The sequence below is a fragment of the Heloderma suspectum genome, chromosome 3 (genome assembly GCF_057233095.1).
Source record: "Heloderma suspectum isolate Gila_16-S chromosome 3, 16-S_ref, whole genome shotgun sequence".
In the NCBI taxonomy this organism is placed as follows: Eukaryota; Metazoa; Chordata; class Lepidosauria; order Squamata; family Helodermatidae; genus Heloderma; species Heloderma suspectum.
Window position 1 is genome coordinate 5,395,782 of NC_139460.1, and position 16,917 is coordinate 5,412,698.

Here is a 16,917-nt window from a genome sequence, read left to right on the forward strand (position 1 = left end):
GCGCTTAGAGAGCCAGGAAAAACCCAGCACGACTGGGTATAAGGGAACCTTAGCTAAGTGAAATTGAATCTGCTCAACGTGGGACTGGGTGCGCAGAGTGAGCGGAACTGTAATACGGGTCACCTCGCCCGAAGAGAGAGGACGCCCATCAACGGTCTGCACTGCGAAGGGGGCAGGAAGGGGCAGGGTAGGAATCCTGTGGAAGAGGGCGAAGGTCTCATCCATGAAACTAGTCGTAGCCCCCGAGTCCACTAAAGCTAGGGCCTCCACCCCACCCCGCTGTGAGGAGCGGAGGTGAACATGCAACAGCAGATGGGAGGGTGGGGGGGTTGGGGAAGGCACCCACCCGGTGTGGAGCTGACCCCCACACTGGAGGCCCCCAACAAGCTTGGGGGGCAGTCTAGTCAAGCCTGGGGGCAAGGAGGAGGAGGAGGGGGAAGGAGAGGAGGAGGAGGCAGCGGAGCCATGGATTTAACTCGGCAGGTCTTGGCGAAATGCCCCAGGTTTCCACATCGAAAACATCGGCACTCAGCTCGCCGGCGCTCAAGTTCCTCTGGTGGCAGCGAGGCTCGGGTAGCCCCCAGCTGCATCGGGTCTCCTCCACCCCCAGCGCCGGAGCGGGGGGTGGGGGAGGAGGCAGGAAACGTGGGGGAATGGGAGGAGGGAAATCCCAGCCCCTGGCGCCCCACTGGGTCTGCCGGCGCCCCTCCAGCCGACTATCTATCTGAAGGCAGGTCTGGATGAGCTCCTCCAAAGTAGGCGGGCTGGGCATGCGCGCCAACTCGTCTAAGATCTCGTCGTTCAAACCATCCAAAAACTGAGCCAGTAGCGCGGCATCATTCCATTGTAAATCCTGCATCAGCAAGCGAAAGGTTGTCGCGTAGCTGGAAACTGAATCCTTGCCCTGCTGGAGGCGGCGAATCTCCTGAGAAGCTGTCTGCGTGCGCAGGGGGTCACCGGAAAAACATGCCAAGGCTGTCATGAAACCTTGATAGTCCCCGAGCAGGGGGTCATTAGCGAGCAGGAGTCCCGAAGCCCATTTAGCTGCCATGCCTGACAGTAGATTAATGATGAAACCCACACGAACCTGTTCTGTTTGGAAATCCTCAGGTCTAAGACACATGTACAGTTCTGATTGGGCCCTGAAAATCTGAAAAAGTCCTTTCTCACCAGAAAACTTCTCTGGCAATGCCACTGGGCACTTGCGGCATGGGGGAATCGGAGGTGGGGGGGGGTTGAAACGCTGCCTGTAGATTCTGCACGGCAGCCGTTAGTTGAGCCATCTGATCACGGAGCATCTGGTTCTCTTGCGCCAGAGCTTGCACCACTGGGTTCTCGGAACCCTCCATAAGGCAATAGGAGAAGAGAGAGAGAGAGGAGAGAAAAAAAAAGAGGAATGGGGACCAAGCTGTCAAGGGCTCCTTGGAGGCCTCTCTCAGTCTAATCCAGTAGCCAAGTCCAGACACAGACAAAGGGATTCCTTTTAGAGCTTTATTCTTCTTTTACAACTTAACAACTCTACAGGTAGCAACTAGATCTGAGCAGCACCGAACCTATGCCCTAAGTTGAAACAGTTGGTCCCCGTTTGAAAGGGAATTACTGGCAGACCCCTGAACTTAAGGACTAGGGAGAGTCCCTCCCCTTTTCCCTTGGAGCCTCTGGGCGCAGCCGTTGTTTGCGCGCCAACCAGGCACTTCGCCTCCTTTCCGCGCCCTCCATCTGGCGCCACTCTCTGCGTCTGCGTCGCGCATCCACCCAGTCTGCTATCTGTGCTCGGTCACTCCCTGGACTACTTTCTAATCTAGGAATGCTGGTGGGAGGAATCTCCGTCAGCTGTGGGCCCTGGGAAAGCGGAGCGCGCTCCTCTCCCAGGAGCGACTGCTCTTCCTCAGAATCAGAACTACTCTGTGATTCTATGGGCTCAGTGTCCACCCTGACAGCAACCACCTATCCAATGCATGGCGGGAGGAGCGCGGGGGGGGGGATACTCTCCTCCACGCTCCAGCTGCCCTGCATTCATGGCTAGATGGCTGATTTTGACTGTCTAGCCGCAGGACTTTGGAGCATGGGGTGGGGAGGCCAGACGATGCATAGGAAGCATCATAGCAGCACTTCCGCACTCCCCACCCCCAAGAATGCCCCCTTTTGCCCCACTCTGCTCTGCTCTTACAAGCACGGAACCTGGGGACAACCTGCACTGCCTACAAGGTGGCAGGGGCAGGGAGGCGGTTCTCTGGGAACCAGCCTTGGAGCAAGGGCTCTGAGGTTGGTTCCCGGACACCAACCAATCCTATGGCCATCTAGCCGCTGTCTAGCAGCCATAGTATTGCGCCCTTAGAAACTATACTTCTATTGATTGAACCTACAACTGCATTCGCCTTCTTTGCAACCACATCACACAGCCGACTGATATTCAGCTTGTGATCAACTTCAACTCCAAGATCCTTTTCACATATACTATTGTCAAGCCAGGTATCCCCCCTCTTATTATACCTATGCATTTAATTTATTTTTCCTAAATGAAGAGCTTTGCATTTGTCTCTGTTAAATTTCATTCTATTATTTTAAACCAGAATTGAACAGGACAGCCCTTCAAATGGAGGACGCCTTCAAACAGAGGACAGTCCTTGGTAAAAGAGGACACCTGACCACCCAGTGTATCAGTGAGACTTATTTCTGAGCAGACATGCATAAGATCGCACTATTAGACTATTTAAAACAATTTTTCAAGACTGCCAAGGAGATAATAATGATTACAATTATGAGTTTTGTGCATTCACTCTACTCATGTGTTTTGTAAAATGTTTATATACTTTTACAGTGTACGTGTATATACTTTTTCTTCTCTCTTTTTATTTAAAATGTTTGATGATATTTCAAAACTTGTCTGATTCTGCAGTGGTCACTGGCTACACAATAACACAACTGATTGACTGTGTTTTTAATTGTAATTGAAGTCACACTTCCTTCAGTCCCTGTTCAAATCATCTGTTTTTATTTGGCTTTGGTAACAAGCACATGTAAATTAAATGGACAGACGATTAGAGGGGTGCGTCCGCTCTGCCCCCACTGTCATGGCCAGCCCATTTCACAGGGAGGTTTAGTCGTAGGACAGCTGTTCCACTCTGGAGGGATAGGAGACCTATTCAGATGGTCCACCTTGGGAGGCTGAGGGTCACCCTGGGGAATGCCAAAATGACTCGGGCAGTTGACACAATTGCTCCTAAGTCTCCTCTCCTAGTATTCTGGGCCCAGTTGGTTCCCTAATGTATCATGGAGCTTGTTGTAATGAAGCAGGCTGGAAGACAGCTAGAATGCACATGGTGGAAAACGCATAGTGCAGGAGTGGACAACCTAATTTGATCCTGGAGCCAGCTTGCCCCACCCCCAGAACAAACCAGCAGGCCAGATGAAGTAACAGGTTGCCCCCTCCAAGCCCCCCGAACCATGACATCATCAAGTCCACCACTCCCTTTCTTGCTTTTTTTGCTCTTCAAAGATAAAGTGGGGATTCCTCTTCCCAGGACAGGGGGTGGGGCGTGGGGAGGGATAGGGCCCTCGGAGGGCTCCTAACCCTCCATGGGCCAGACCGGCCAACCCCACAGCCTGGAGATTCGCCTCCCCTGGCGTAATGAGTATGACCAAACACAAGTGAGAATCCCTTGTTGGGCCAAAGTGGCAGCAATCGTGAATGGCAGAAAAGGAACTGTGTTTCATAGAATCATACAATAGTAGGGTTGGAAGAGACCTATAAGGCCATCGAGCCCAACCCCCTGCTCAATGCAGGAATCCAAGTCAGAGCATCCCTGACAGATGGCTGTCCAGCCTCGTCTTGAATGCCTCCAGTGTGGGAGAGCCCACCACCTCCCCAGGTAATTGGTTCCATTGTCGTATTGCTCCAATAGTCAGGAAGTTTCTCCTGACGTTCAGCCGGAATCTGGCTTCCCGTCACTTGAGCCCACTATTCCGTGTCCAGCACTCACTGGGTTCTCAGAGCTGTCATATCCGCTACGATACTGCAGTTGGAGCAGCACAGTCAGTGACTGTGTCCCGAGCACAGTCTAGCCATCTTTGAGGGGTGAGTTTCAGTTGTTGCAGCCTGAGGATGTAGACAAGGTTCTTAGAGGGGTGTAACCAACCTGCTGTATGTCCCATCTTTGCCCTTCTTGGCTAACTAAACTAGCAAGGGAGGTTTGACTGGCTGAGGCCGGGAGGTGACGACTGTCTTGTTCCCAGAGGGAGTGCGCTTGGCTGCTTTGAAGGAGGCAGTTGTACAGCCACTCCTTAAGATCAGTCAGCTGCATGTATCACCTTCTCAGGCAAGTTACGCGAGCAAGTTGTGGCCATACAACTCCAGGGTCTCTCAGATGAAACTGATTTTCTAGACCCATTTCAATCAGGGTTCAGGCCCAGCTAGGCATAGAAACTGCTTTGGTCACACCAATGGATGACAGGAGGAGTTCAACCTAGACCTCTCCTTGATTCTCCTGCACCTCTTGATGACTCCTGGACCTCTTGATGGATGACAGGAGGAGTTCAACCTGGACCTCTTGATTCTCCTGGACCTCTTGATGACTCCTCATACCACTGAGCATGGTGAAATTATCTAATTAGTTGACCACTCAAGTAATTACAGTATTTCCACACCATTTTAGTAAAAGAGGAGGATGACAACCTACCATCAATGGACATGTAGCACAAAACTCACACTCCGGTCATGTTTCTTTCAAACATCGAAAGTTTGACTCAGCTCCTTGGGGAAGAGGTTGTCTTAATGGTTGTTTATTCATTGTTTTGCTTAGGATGTAACGTGCCACGTAAATTGATCACGCTGTATTAGTAATAATAACTAGTAATAATCGAGCCCACAGGTATTATAATTGTCTGAATGTCAGAGTTGAATATATATTAGCAAGGTTGTTAGACCCAAAGTCCAGTTAAGATAGCCAGCGTTCTACAAGCCGAAGAAGTTACATTTTGAGAGGATATGTTCTGATGCTATGAAGGTGCAGATCTACCAACGATACGTTAGATTCATCTTGTCAGGTGGTCGCCCCTGCTACCTTCTGAAATCCTCAGATAGACAGAATCAACACGCAGACAATAGGGCTCTTTTCCAAGGCTTTATTCCCATTCAACCTAATGATGCTTACAGATGCTAATTGCTTGATCCTACGAGTGAGACTTAAGAGAGCTGCCTACTTGGGGATTCTAACCTTAGGAATCAGTTGAACTCCATTTGGAGGGGAAGGCGGGAAACTTCTGTACTTATGGGCTAGGAGGAGAGAGTCCACCCTTTTCCCGTGGGGCATCGGGGCGCCGCTGTTGCCGTCGTGCCAAGTGGGCTGAGTGCCTCCTCTCAGCACCCGCCATCTCCCGCTTGACGCTGCACCAGCGCCTAGCATCCAGAAACTGCTCTTGCGCCTCCCTCTCTCAGGAATGTGTACCAGGAGGAGCTTTTCCCCTGGCTGCTCCTCTGAACAACGCGCGGGTTCCTCTCCCGTGGTTTTTATCTCTTCCTCAGAATCAGAACTGCTTTGGGGCTCTCTGGGCTCCAATCCAACCCTGACATCATCCCCACTCCCATGAGGCCTGCCCTCGTGCCCCCCCCCCCGGGAGCCCCAGGCTTGTGGGGGTATCGTTGGTGGAAGCGTCGCAGCAGCAAAGGGGCATGCAGATTGTCAGCAGGTTCCCAGGAACATTCGTCCAGCCCATAGCCTTTCCAGTCCACTAAATATTGCAGGTGCCTGCGGGAAAGGCACAAGTCCAGGATCTTAGCGACTTCAAACTCCTCCCCTCCCCCGCACCGGGGACAGGGGGGAGCAGACTGAGCAATGGGGGTCATCAGAGACCAGAGGGGAAAGCAAGGAGCAATAAAAAACAAGATGCACTTTCATGGAGGGGGGAAGAGCCAGGCGAAAAGTGACAGGGTTAATCTGGGCCGTAATCTGGAAAGGGCCTGTGCGATGTGGCTCAAGCTTTTTCATGGGAGAGTGAGAGGGGAGGTAGCAGGTGGACAACCAAACCCAGTCCCCCAGCTGCAGGGATGGACCTAGCTGGTGACGCCGGTCCATAGTTTCTTTGTACGCCGCTTTCGCTTGGTCGATGGGAGTCCCATAAAAGGTGGTGCACCGAGCACAGCTCCTCTAAAAACTCATGGGCCGTGGGCACCGAGGATGGCCCAAGTGAGGAAGGGAAGGCCTTGGGATGGTACCCAAAATTGGCAAAAAAGGGAGTCTGGCACGTAGATGCATGGCAGGCATTGTTATAAGCAAATTCTGCCAAAGGCAGCAGGGAAATCCAGTCATCTTGTTGGTAGTTTACATAACAGCGTAAGTATTGCTCTAGAGTTGCATTGGTGCGTTCGGTCTGACCATCCGTCTGGGGGTGGTGAGCAGAGGAAAGGCATAGTGACATATTGAGTAGCCCCAGTAGCTCCTTCCAGAAATGGGCTGTGAACTGGCCCCCGCATCCGAAACGAGCCCCTCCGGCCACCCATGGAGACAGAAAACATGTGCCAAAAACAGCTCTGCCATCTCCCTGGCTGTGGGCAAACCGGCACATGGGATGAAATGAGCCATCTTAGAAAACAAATCCACCACCACCAGAATGGTAGTCTTACCTTGTGAGCGAGGCAAATCGGTGATGAAGTCGAGGGAAAGCAACTTCCAAGGGCCTGAGGGGGTAGGCAGGGGGTGAAGTAAGCCTGCGGGTTTGCTGGAGGGGGCTTTCGCCCGCTGACAGGTCATGCAGGAAGCAACATAGGTCTTGATGTACCGACACACTCGGGGCCACCAAAAATCCTGCGTCACCCCGTGTAGAGTCTTGGCAAAGCCAAAATGCCCAGTGGTGGGGGAATCGTGGCACTGGGGGAGGAGTTTTTCATGGAGGGGTTTAGAAGGCACATAACCCGACCAGAATGGTAAAGCAACCCACCTTGCAGGGAAAAGGGGGTTGAGCGGGGGGGGGGCAGAGGCTAGCCCCAAGCCCTCCACCTTCTTGCGGACAAAAGAATCCCGAGCTTGATCAGTGTGACAGAGCTCCTCCCAAGAGCGAGGCACCACCACTGCCGCCAGACTTTCGGGGGGGAGACTCAGAGTGGGGGAGGGACTCTCCTCACCCCCTGGCTGGAGGTCTAGCTTACAAGAGAGGGTGTCAGCCTGCTGGTTGTCAGCAGCCTTCACATGGCGGATCTTCAGATTGAATCAGGGAAAAAACAAAGACCATCTAATCTGCTGCTGATTTAAGGCGTGGGCTGTTTGGAGGTGTTCCAAGTTGCGATGATCAGTTCTGACTTCGACGGGGTGTTGCACCCCCTCCAGAAGATGATGCCACATCTCCAAGGCAGACTTAATAGCTAACAGCTCCTTCTCCCAGATGGTATAATTCCACTCGGACATGCTTAACTTCCTGGAGTGGTAGGCGCAGGGTTGCAACTCCCCCCCAACTGACCTGGCTGGAAAAGCATAGCCCCCACCACAAAGACAGATGCATCAGTTTGCACTACAAAAGGCCTCCTCGGGTCAGGGTGCAACAGGATTGGCTCAGAACTAAAAAGACTCTTAAGTTCCTCGAAAGACTGGTGGGCAGAGGCAGTCCAACGAAAAGGAGATTTCTGGCCCTTAAGGAGGTCCATGAGAGGAGATGTCAGTCTAGCATAGCCAGGCAGAAACTTCCTGTAGAAATTGGCAAAGCCCAGGAAACGCTGTAAGTCCTTCTTTGTGGACAGAGCCTGCCAAGAAAGGACAGCCTGGACCTTTGCAGGATCCATCTTGATGCTGTCAGCTAAAATAATGTAGCTGAGAAAGTTCAAGGATGTCAAGTCCAACGCACATTTCTCCAGCTTGACGAAGAGACGGTTTTCGCAGAGGTGCTGCAAAACGGCTGTGACATGGCGCTGATGGTCATGGGGGTCAGCAGAAAATACAAGTAAATCATCCAAATAAACAATGAGGAAAGTGTCCAAATAGTCCCTGAAGATGGCATTCATAAAGTGCGAAAACGTGGGGGGGGGGTGCGCAGGCGAGTCCAAAAGGCATCGCCAAGTATTCGTACGCCCCGTACTGGGTTCTGAAACAGGTCTTCCACTCATCCCCCTCCCGGATATGAATCAGGTTGTAGGTGCCATGCAGGTCCAATTTGGTGAAAATCTTGGCTCGCCCCAGGCGCTCAAGCATCTCAGGGATCAGGGGGAGGGGCTATTTGTCCGGGATAGTGATGGAGTTGAGGTTTCTGTAGTCGTGCACTGGCCTGAGCTCTCCCATCTTTTTGCGAACAAACATCGTCAGGGCACAGGCGGGGGAGGTGGAGGGGCGAATGAACCCCCGGCGGAGGTTAGTGTCCAGAAACTCCCACAGAGCTCAAAGTTCTGGCTCTGACATGGAATACAGCCAACCCACTGGGCTGGTGGCACCTGGGATCAGGTTAATGGCACAGTCAAAGGAGCAGTTGGGGGAGGGGAGCTGGTCGGCCTCCTTCTTGTCGAAAACATCCCGGAATGCCTCTGGGAGGATCACTGGAACAGAAGAAACGCTTGGGGAAGAAAGGGAGGGGGCAAAAAGAGTTAAGGCCTGGACCAGGGCCACTGCAAGGAGTAAGGAGAAGAGAACTGCACTTGATGAAGCTCCCAAGAAATCTGAGGATTGTGCTTAGAGAGCCAGGAGACGCCCAGCACAATAGGGTATTGAGGAACCCTGGCCAGGTGAAATTGAACCTGCTCATAGTGGCCCTGGGAACGCAGAGTGACTGTGGCTGTAATCCGAGTAACCGCTGCCAAAGACAGGGGACGCCCGTCGATGGTTCCACCCTCAGCGGGGTAGGGAGGGGTAAAGCAGGAATGTTGCGCTGCCAAGCAAAATCTTCATCTATGAAACAGGTAGTAGCCCCACAGTCCACCAGCGCCAGGACCTCCTCCCCCCATCCCCACTGGGAGGGCTGGAGGTGTACAGAAAGGAGCAGATGGGAGGGTGGGGGGGGTTGAGGAAGGTGCCCCCCACGTACGGAGCAGGCTCCCGCACTGGAGACCCCCAACAGGCTTGGGGGGTGGTCTAGTCAGGCCTGGGGGCGAGGAGGAGGAGGAAGCGGGGCCGTCAGTCTGGAGCGACAGGACCTGGCAAAGTGCCCCTGCTTTCTGCACTGAAAACAACGACGCCCAGTGTGCCGCCTTTCCAACTCCTCTGGCGACAGCACAGCTCAGGTGGCTCCCAGTTCCATTGGTGTCTTCTCCACCCCTGTTGCGGGGGGGCAGGAGCCAGGGGGAAATGGGAGGAGGGATAACCTGGCCACTGGAGCTCTGCCTGGCCTGTCGGCGCCCCTCGAGGCGACTGTCGATCTGTAAACAGGATTGGATGAGCTGTGCCAGATTAGGTGGGCGGGGCACGCGCGCACGCAAACTCATCCAAGATCTTGTCATTCTTGGGCCACCAGAGCGGCATCATTCCACTGTAGATTGTGCATCAGCAAGCGAAAAGCGGTAGCATAGCAGGAAACCGAATCCTTTCCTTGCTTGAGGCGGCGAATGTCCTGAGTAGCTGTCTGTGCACGACGGGGATCACCAAAAAACTCTGCCATAGCTGTCATGAAAACTGGATAGTCTCCCAGCAAGAGGTCAAATTAGCTGCCACGTCGGAAAGCAGGTTAATGACAAACCCCACACGAACCTGATCCGTCAGGAAATCCTCAGGCTGGAGACACATGTACAGCTCCTCCTGGGTGCGGAAACTGCGAAAACGACCCCTCTCACCCGAAAACTTCTCCGGCAAGGCCACCAGGCACTTGCGTTGGGGGGGAATGGGAGGCGGAATGGGCTGAGCAGCAGCCTGCAAGGCCTGAACAGCAGTCACCAATTGAGTGACTTGCTCACGTAGCCCCTGGTTCTCCTGCATCAGAGTGGTCAAAACCTACTCCATGGCACTGTCCCAGAAGTAGGAGGAGGAAAAGAAAAAGGAACGGAGATCAAGCTGTCGGGAGGTTGCCCCTGCTGCCTTCTGAAATCCTCAGGTAGCCAGAATCAACACGCAGACAATAGGGCTCTTTTCCAAGGCTTTATTCCCATTCAACCTAATGACGCTTACAGATGCTAATTGCTTGATCCTACGAGTGAGACTTAAGAGAGCTGCCTACTCGGGGCTTCTAACCCTAGGAATCAGTTGATCTCCATTTGGAGGGGAAGGTGGGAAACTTCTGTACTTATGGGCTAGGAGGAGAGAGTCCACCCTTTTCCCATGGGGCATCAGGGCGCTGCTGTTGCCGTCACGCCAAGCGGGCTGAGCGCCTCCTCTCAGCGCCCGCCATCTCCCGCTTGACGCTGCACTGGTGCCTAGCATCCAGAAACTGCCGTTGCGCCTCCCTCTCCCTGCCAGGGTCACTATCACTCTCAGGAATGTGTACCAGGAGGGGCTCTCCCCCTGGCTGCTCCTCTGAACAGCGCGCGGGTTCCTCTCCCACGGTTTCTATCTCTTCCTCAGAATCAGAACTGCTTTGGGGCTCTCTGGGCTCCGATCACACATCTCCTCACACATCTAACGTAGAATTGTCTACTCTCGCTAGCAAAATCTCTTCAGCATCTCAGGCAGTGCTTTTCCCCAGCCCTGCTCCCCAACATCCTTTTTTTAGCTCGGGGGTGCAGAACACCTTTCAGCCCAAGGGCCAAATTCCATTTTGGAGAAGTGCTTGGGGGCCGCATTCCAGGGGTGGGTGAAGCTAAGGGCAAAAGGGGTGGGGCCAAAATACCAACATGTTTTAGCTTAAAGCTATTACTGCCAGTAACTGAGCCTTGGGAGAGGCATTTCAAAAACTGGAAAACTGCCCAGCAATCCATGTTTGGGGGGCAAAAGGAGGAGCACCAAGGGAAGGGGGCGTGGCCTTCTAGGGCTCAACTTCTAGGGAACCCCAGAGGGTCAGATTGGGACACTTGAAGTGCCAGATTTGGCCCTCGGGTTTGAGGTTTGCTATCCTGTTTTAGCTGGAGATGCCAGGACTCTACCATGGAGAGCTACAGACCTTCAAACCTACAAGTGTGAGAACATCTGTACAGTACCTACTGAATAGTAATGAGCCTGGCACAGAATGCATGTACCCAGAGTTCCCCCATTGATTTATCACATTTGTATCCTTTCCCTTCCTCCGGGAACTCAGAGTAGTGTCATCCCATGTTATCCTTCCAGACAGCCCTGTGAGGCAGGCCAGGCTGAGAGAGAGGCCAACTAATGAGCTTTGCAGCTGAGCAGGAATGTGAAACTAGCTCTTCCTGGATCAAGACTGCTTGCTGCTTGGGGAGACAATGGAAATCCAACTGATGTCTTTGCTTAGCAAAGCAGCCCTGCTTGTATGACACAACAGAAAGGCCACTTTCCCATCATGCCCTGTTTCCTGGGTGTGGGCAGCAGAGCACAAAGCACCATGGGAGCCCAGCCATGAGAAGATCAGCAATGCGGGTAACACATGGCAATGTGAGGGTCAAAGTCAAAGTACAGCCATGCCACAACGTTCCCAAGCCATGCCAGCAACAACAGATCTTGTCATCACCCTCACGTGGCGCAAGGACACAGAGCTCCTGTGCCAGCAACAAAGTAAGCTGGGGCAACAGCAGGGGGTGGGAATGTATAGGTGCATTATGCCACTCAACCCTATAATTTTTCAAAAATCGCAAGTTGGGCCTTAGAAATCATAAGATTGTTAACTGTTTTGTGATTTATTTCTGAGACTGGTATCTCACCCTTCCCTGAAGGAACTCAAGTGGCATATGGAAGGAATCTCCCCTCGTATATGTTCCTTCATGTGGTTTAAGGTGTGTGTGTGGGGCTGCCACTTCAAGGAGCAGGACCTTCTCCATAGTAGCACCTTCTCTGCGGGCTTCCTTGTCCGGAGGAGGCTCGCCTGGCCACTCACTTACAATCTTTGGTAAGTGGGTGAAAATTATTATCCTTAATTATTGTTACTGGCAAACTTATGCAGCTGTCAGAACTGGACATGTTGTCCAATGCCTGCACCCTGTCCAAGTGTAGGCACATCCATTGGCACTCCTAGGCATGGCCCCTGCCTTGATGCAACCCTACGGCCCCTGAGGGAGGGGTATGCCTACTCCATTCTCCCGGGGGGGGGGGCTGCCCCACAGCAGGGTGGAGGGGGCAGGCATATAACTCTGTCCCTTGACCTACTCGGTCTCCCCTGGTTTCAAACTGTATCGACTGCAAAGCTCTGCACTGGATAGGGAAGTCCACCCCTACTGACTGAAAATGTTAATGCTGGCTTCAACCACTTGGACACATTTACATTAATCAAAATTAATTAATACATTTTTCAAACAAAATAACCCCAAGGTGCCCACCCCTAGGGGCCCTTTAGTATATATGCCAAGTTTCAGGTATCTAGGTTTCACGTTCTTGGAGTTGTGGCATTGATGGATGGACAGACAGACACACATACTCTTTCACTATTATAGATTATTGGCACAGCCCTTTGGGATGGAAAGAGGCAGTTGGCTCTGCATCTAATGACTACAGTGCTTCAACTAGGCACCTGTAAGGATGGATATACTGCAGTTGCACTATGTGCCCCCTGAATTATGTCCCGTTCATTGGACCTTACTGATGAGAGGAATGGCTGCACCATCTATTTCCCAGGTTAAAAGGTGACCACTCCAGTGATCACTAGCCAAACAAGCATGTTAGTTTTTGTAGGCTTTTATTTTATTTATTTATTAAAAACATTTCTATCCCACCCTATATCATTAAGATGTCAGGGCAGCATACAGATAAAATCAATTTAAACAGTATAAAACAAATCATTTAAACATCTAAAAACATATTAAACCATTAAATAAGCTAATACTAGTTAAAATCTAAAACAATAAAACAGTTCAAACAATGTGCTAGGGAAAGGCTTTGGTAAAAAGCCATGTTTTTACTTGGCGCCGAAACGAGACCAATGTCTGTGCCAATTGGGCCTCCAAGGGGAGGGCATTCCACAACTGGGGTGCAACAGCAGAGAAGGCCCTCTCCCATGTCCCACCATAGTGTATGTCTCACACTGGTGGGACACAGAGGAGGGCCCCTCCAACAGATCTCAGTCCTCGGGCAGGAATATATAGGGAGAGGTGCTCCCTCAAATATCTAGTTCCCAAGCTGCTTAGGGCTTTAAATGTCATCACCAAAACCTTGAATTCCGACCGGAAGCGTATTGGCAGCCAGTGCAATTCCTTTAAAACCGGTGTTATATGGTTTTTATAAGGTGTTCTGGTCAGCAGTCTAGCTGCTGCATTTTGCACCACCTGCAACTTCCGAGTCGTCTTCAAGGGCAGCCCCACGTAAAGTGCATTGCAATAGTCTAATTGAGAAGTTACCAGCGCATGCACTACTGTGGCTAGGTTATCCCTGTCCAGGAAAGGCTGTAGCTGGTGGATCAGCTGAAGCTGGCCCCAAGTACTCCAGGCCACAGAGTCCACCTGGGGCTCCCGTGACAGGGATGTGTCTAGGAGTCCTCCCAAGCTACGCACCTGCTCTTTCAGGGGGAGTGCAACCCCGTCCAGAACAGGTCGCTTACCCAATTCCCGGACTCAGGAACCACCAATCCACAGAGCTTCCGTCTTATCAGCATTTTGCTTCAGTTTATTGGCCCTCATCCAGCCCATTACAGCCTCCAGGCACTGGTCCAGCACCTTCACCGCCTCAGCCAACTCCGATGACAAGGAGAAATAGAGCCGAGTTTCATCAGCGTACTGGTGACACCCCACCCCAAAACTCCTACTGACCTCTCCCAACGGCTTCATATAGAAGTTGAACAGCATGGGGGATAGAATAGAACCCTGTGGCACCCCACAGCTTAATAGCCATGGGGTAGAACAGGAATCCCCCAATACCACTCTCTGGAATCGGCCCTGCAGGTAAGAGTGGAACCACTGTAGCACAGTGCCCCCAACTCCCATCCTGCAGAGCCGATCCAGGAAGACACCATGATCAATGGTGTCAAAAGCCGCTGAGAGATCCAGGAGGAACAACAGGGTAGCACTCCCCCCGTCTTTCACCCGGAGTAGGTCATCAGTCAGAGCAACCAAGGCCATTTCAGTGCCGTACCCTGGCCTCAAACCAGACTGAAATGGGTCCAGATAATCAGTAAGAATGTCTGAAGCTGCCCAGCCACCACACACTCAAGCACTTTGCCCAAAAAGGGGATATTAGCGATGGGGCGATAGTTCTCACACACCTCTGGGTCCAGCAAGGGCCTCTTCAGGAGAGGGCGCACTACAGCCTCTTTCAAGGCAGCAGGAACCACCCCCTGACAGAGCAAAACATTTACCACTCCCTGGACCCACCCAGCCAATCCACCCCTGCTAGATCGTATAAGCCAAGATGGGCAAGGGTCAAGCTTACATATGGTGGGCCGGACCGATTCAAGCATCTTGTTCACATCATCAGGCTGCAACAACTGAAACTGATACCAGGAAACACAACCAGACGAAACACTGGACACCTCCCCAGACTGTGATAACTTTCTCCTCGAAGTACCTAGCAAATTTGTTACAGCAAGTGACCAAGGCTTTTAAAGCTGTTGCTCAACTAGCTTCATCCTAATATAAATGGTCAAATGCCAAACTAAACAAACAAGCAAACGCACAAATGAACGAACAAACAAACAAATAAATATATGAGAATAGCCTAGCTACCAACTGAACTGTCTCCCCAGACATCCACAGTGCTGAACTGAACCACGGCACATTGGGGAAAGCCAGTCCTGGGATCACCACATGGCATCCTCTGGCAGCTTCCGGGGTTCCAGCACCCCCTCAGGGCCCACTACAAACACCTTCCCTGGGCCTCATAACTTTCTTTTCTTCTGGAGCTCCTCAAATCAGTTCATTGTAGTCACCGTTTTAATTTCCTTCCATGTCCCTGACGTAGGGCTCCTTCATACCGGGCTTTTATCCTGCGATTCAGATGGCTCCTTCATGGAAGTTTGCGGGCTCTTTACATGACACTGTGATCATTCAAGGCGTCTCCTGCACTCAATGCCCTTCGTTCCGTTTTTAAATAGATCGCAGATAATGAGCTATCAAATTCCCCGTTGTGTTCCACTTGAGTTCCCTCCATGAAAAGAGGCAAAGTGGCAAGAAGAGGAGCGAGATCAATGCTACAGGGGAGAAGGAGTGCGGAAGGGGTGGGGGAAAAGGAAGCACTTGAAAAAGGGAGTTGTTGTGATCCTGCATTTAAAACAGAAGCAGAAAGCCCCGTTTTAAATGCAGGATTTTACGTTGGTGTAGAGATGCCCATAGTGTTGCTCCAGGGAAAGTTAAATGCTGCCACCAGACGCCAATCAGAGGAGTAGCAACATCAGTACCAGTATCAGCTGGTACTGAACAGTGCCCATTAAGAGGGGGTCCGGGACGGGAGCCCCTTCAAGCCTGGAGCTGGCCTTGGGGAATATGGTAGAGTCAGCAGCTACGTAAGACTGTTAAAAGCAATTTGTACCCTGAGAAATGTGGTTGGAATCTCAATATGAAAGCCAGTTCCTAAAATTTCGTCATAGCTTCCAGATGGAGGGCTCCCAGCACTACCTATCAAAAGGTCTGGTGCAGCTATTCTGTCTTTTCCTCCTTAACAAATTTCTTTCCTGGTAAGAAAAAAGATGGAAAAAGCAGAGGAAAAATGTGGGAGGACTACAAATAGAAGGTGACGATTATGTCTGGACCCCTGCTCCCTCCATAAAATTCCGTGAATGAGGCAGGGTGATTGTCGCTTTCCTTTCTCCCTTTATGAGCTAATGATTGGCATTCACCCCTTTCGAGAAATGTAGAGATCTACTCTTAGGGAGGGATACTGCTGTGTCCTCCACACCGGAACTTGGGTGGACCCACTGACAAGAATCTTACAGCATCTGTGCACAAACTAACCTAGTTCACACGTAACAACAACCCATAGGTTGTTGCCGTACCCAAAGTTAACCCACAATTTGGCTGCCAGTCAATCAAGTAAACCCCTGGGTTTAGTTCCCGCCCTTTTTGCCTGCTCCCTCCCTGTATCCCAAATGCCTTTGCACTGTAGTAGTGGCATGCAGAGCAGCAGGGTTTTTTGACCTCTCTTGCCCTCTGCCTCTGTAGCATGGTGAAACAACCTATGAACAACCCACAATTGTGGGTTCACACATAACAACCCATGGTTTAAACAAACCAGAGTTCACAAGCCAACAACAAACCATGGGTTCTCTTCATGGGTTGTTCGTGGTTACAACCCATAGTTAACCCATAGTTCCAGGTTCGCACGTAATGACAACCCATGATTCAACGACCCATTGTATGGGTTGTTATGTGCAAACCAGATCAACCTCTCTCTCTCTCTTTGAACACTAAATATTCAGGGTTCTTCCAGATGAGGCTTTTATCATGCCATCGCCTTGCCTCATTCATACAATTTTACAGGGGGTCCAAAAAGTGTTGTCTTCCACACTCGTCACCATGTGTTCCCACTGCTGCGTCTGTCTTTTTTTCTTATTGCGGCAAATCTGTAAAGGAAAAAAGGCGGAATAGCTGCACAAGGCCTTCTAATTCATTGCATTGGGAGCCCTCCGTCTGGAAGCAACATCAGGCAGGCACTGCAGCTACACACCACAGAGACTTCTTGAAAAATACAAACCCCGGCTCCTCTCACAACTGGCAGTTTGCTAGCTTCATTTTGCATTGTTCTCCTACCTTTTCTCCCTCTGTGGAGTTCAGAGGGGCACACACAGCTTTCTCCTCCCCGTTCCCAATTTATCTGCATGGCAACCCTGCGAGGTAGGCTGAGAGATCATGGCTGGCCCAATGACTTCGTGGCCAGGTGGGTCTCTGCAGTCCTAGCCAAGCATACAGTGGTTGGCTTCCCCAACCTGGCGCCCTCCAGATGTGTTGGACTACACCTCCCAGCATCCCCCAGGCAGTCATGGCTG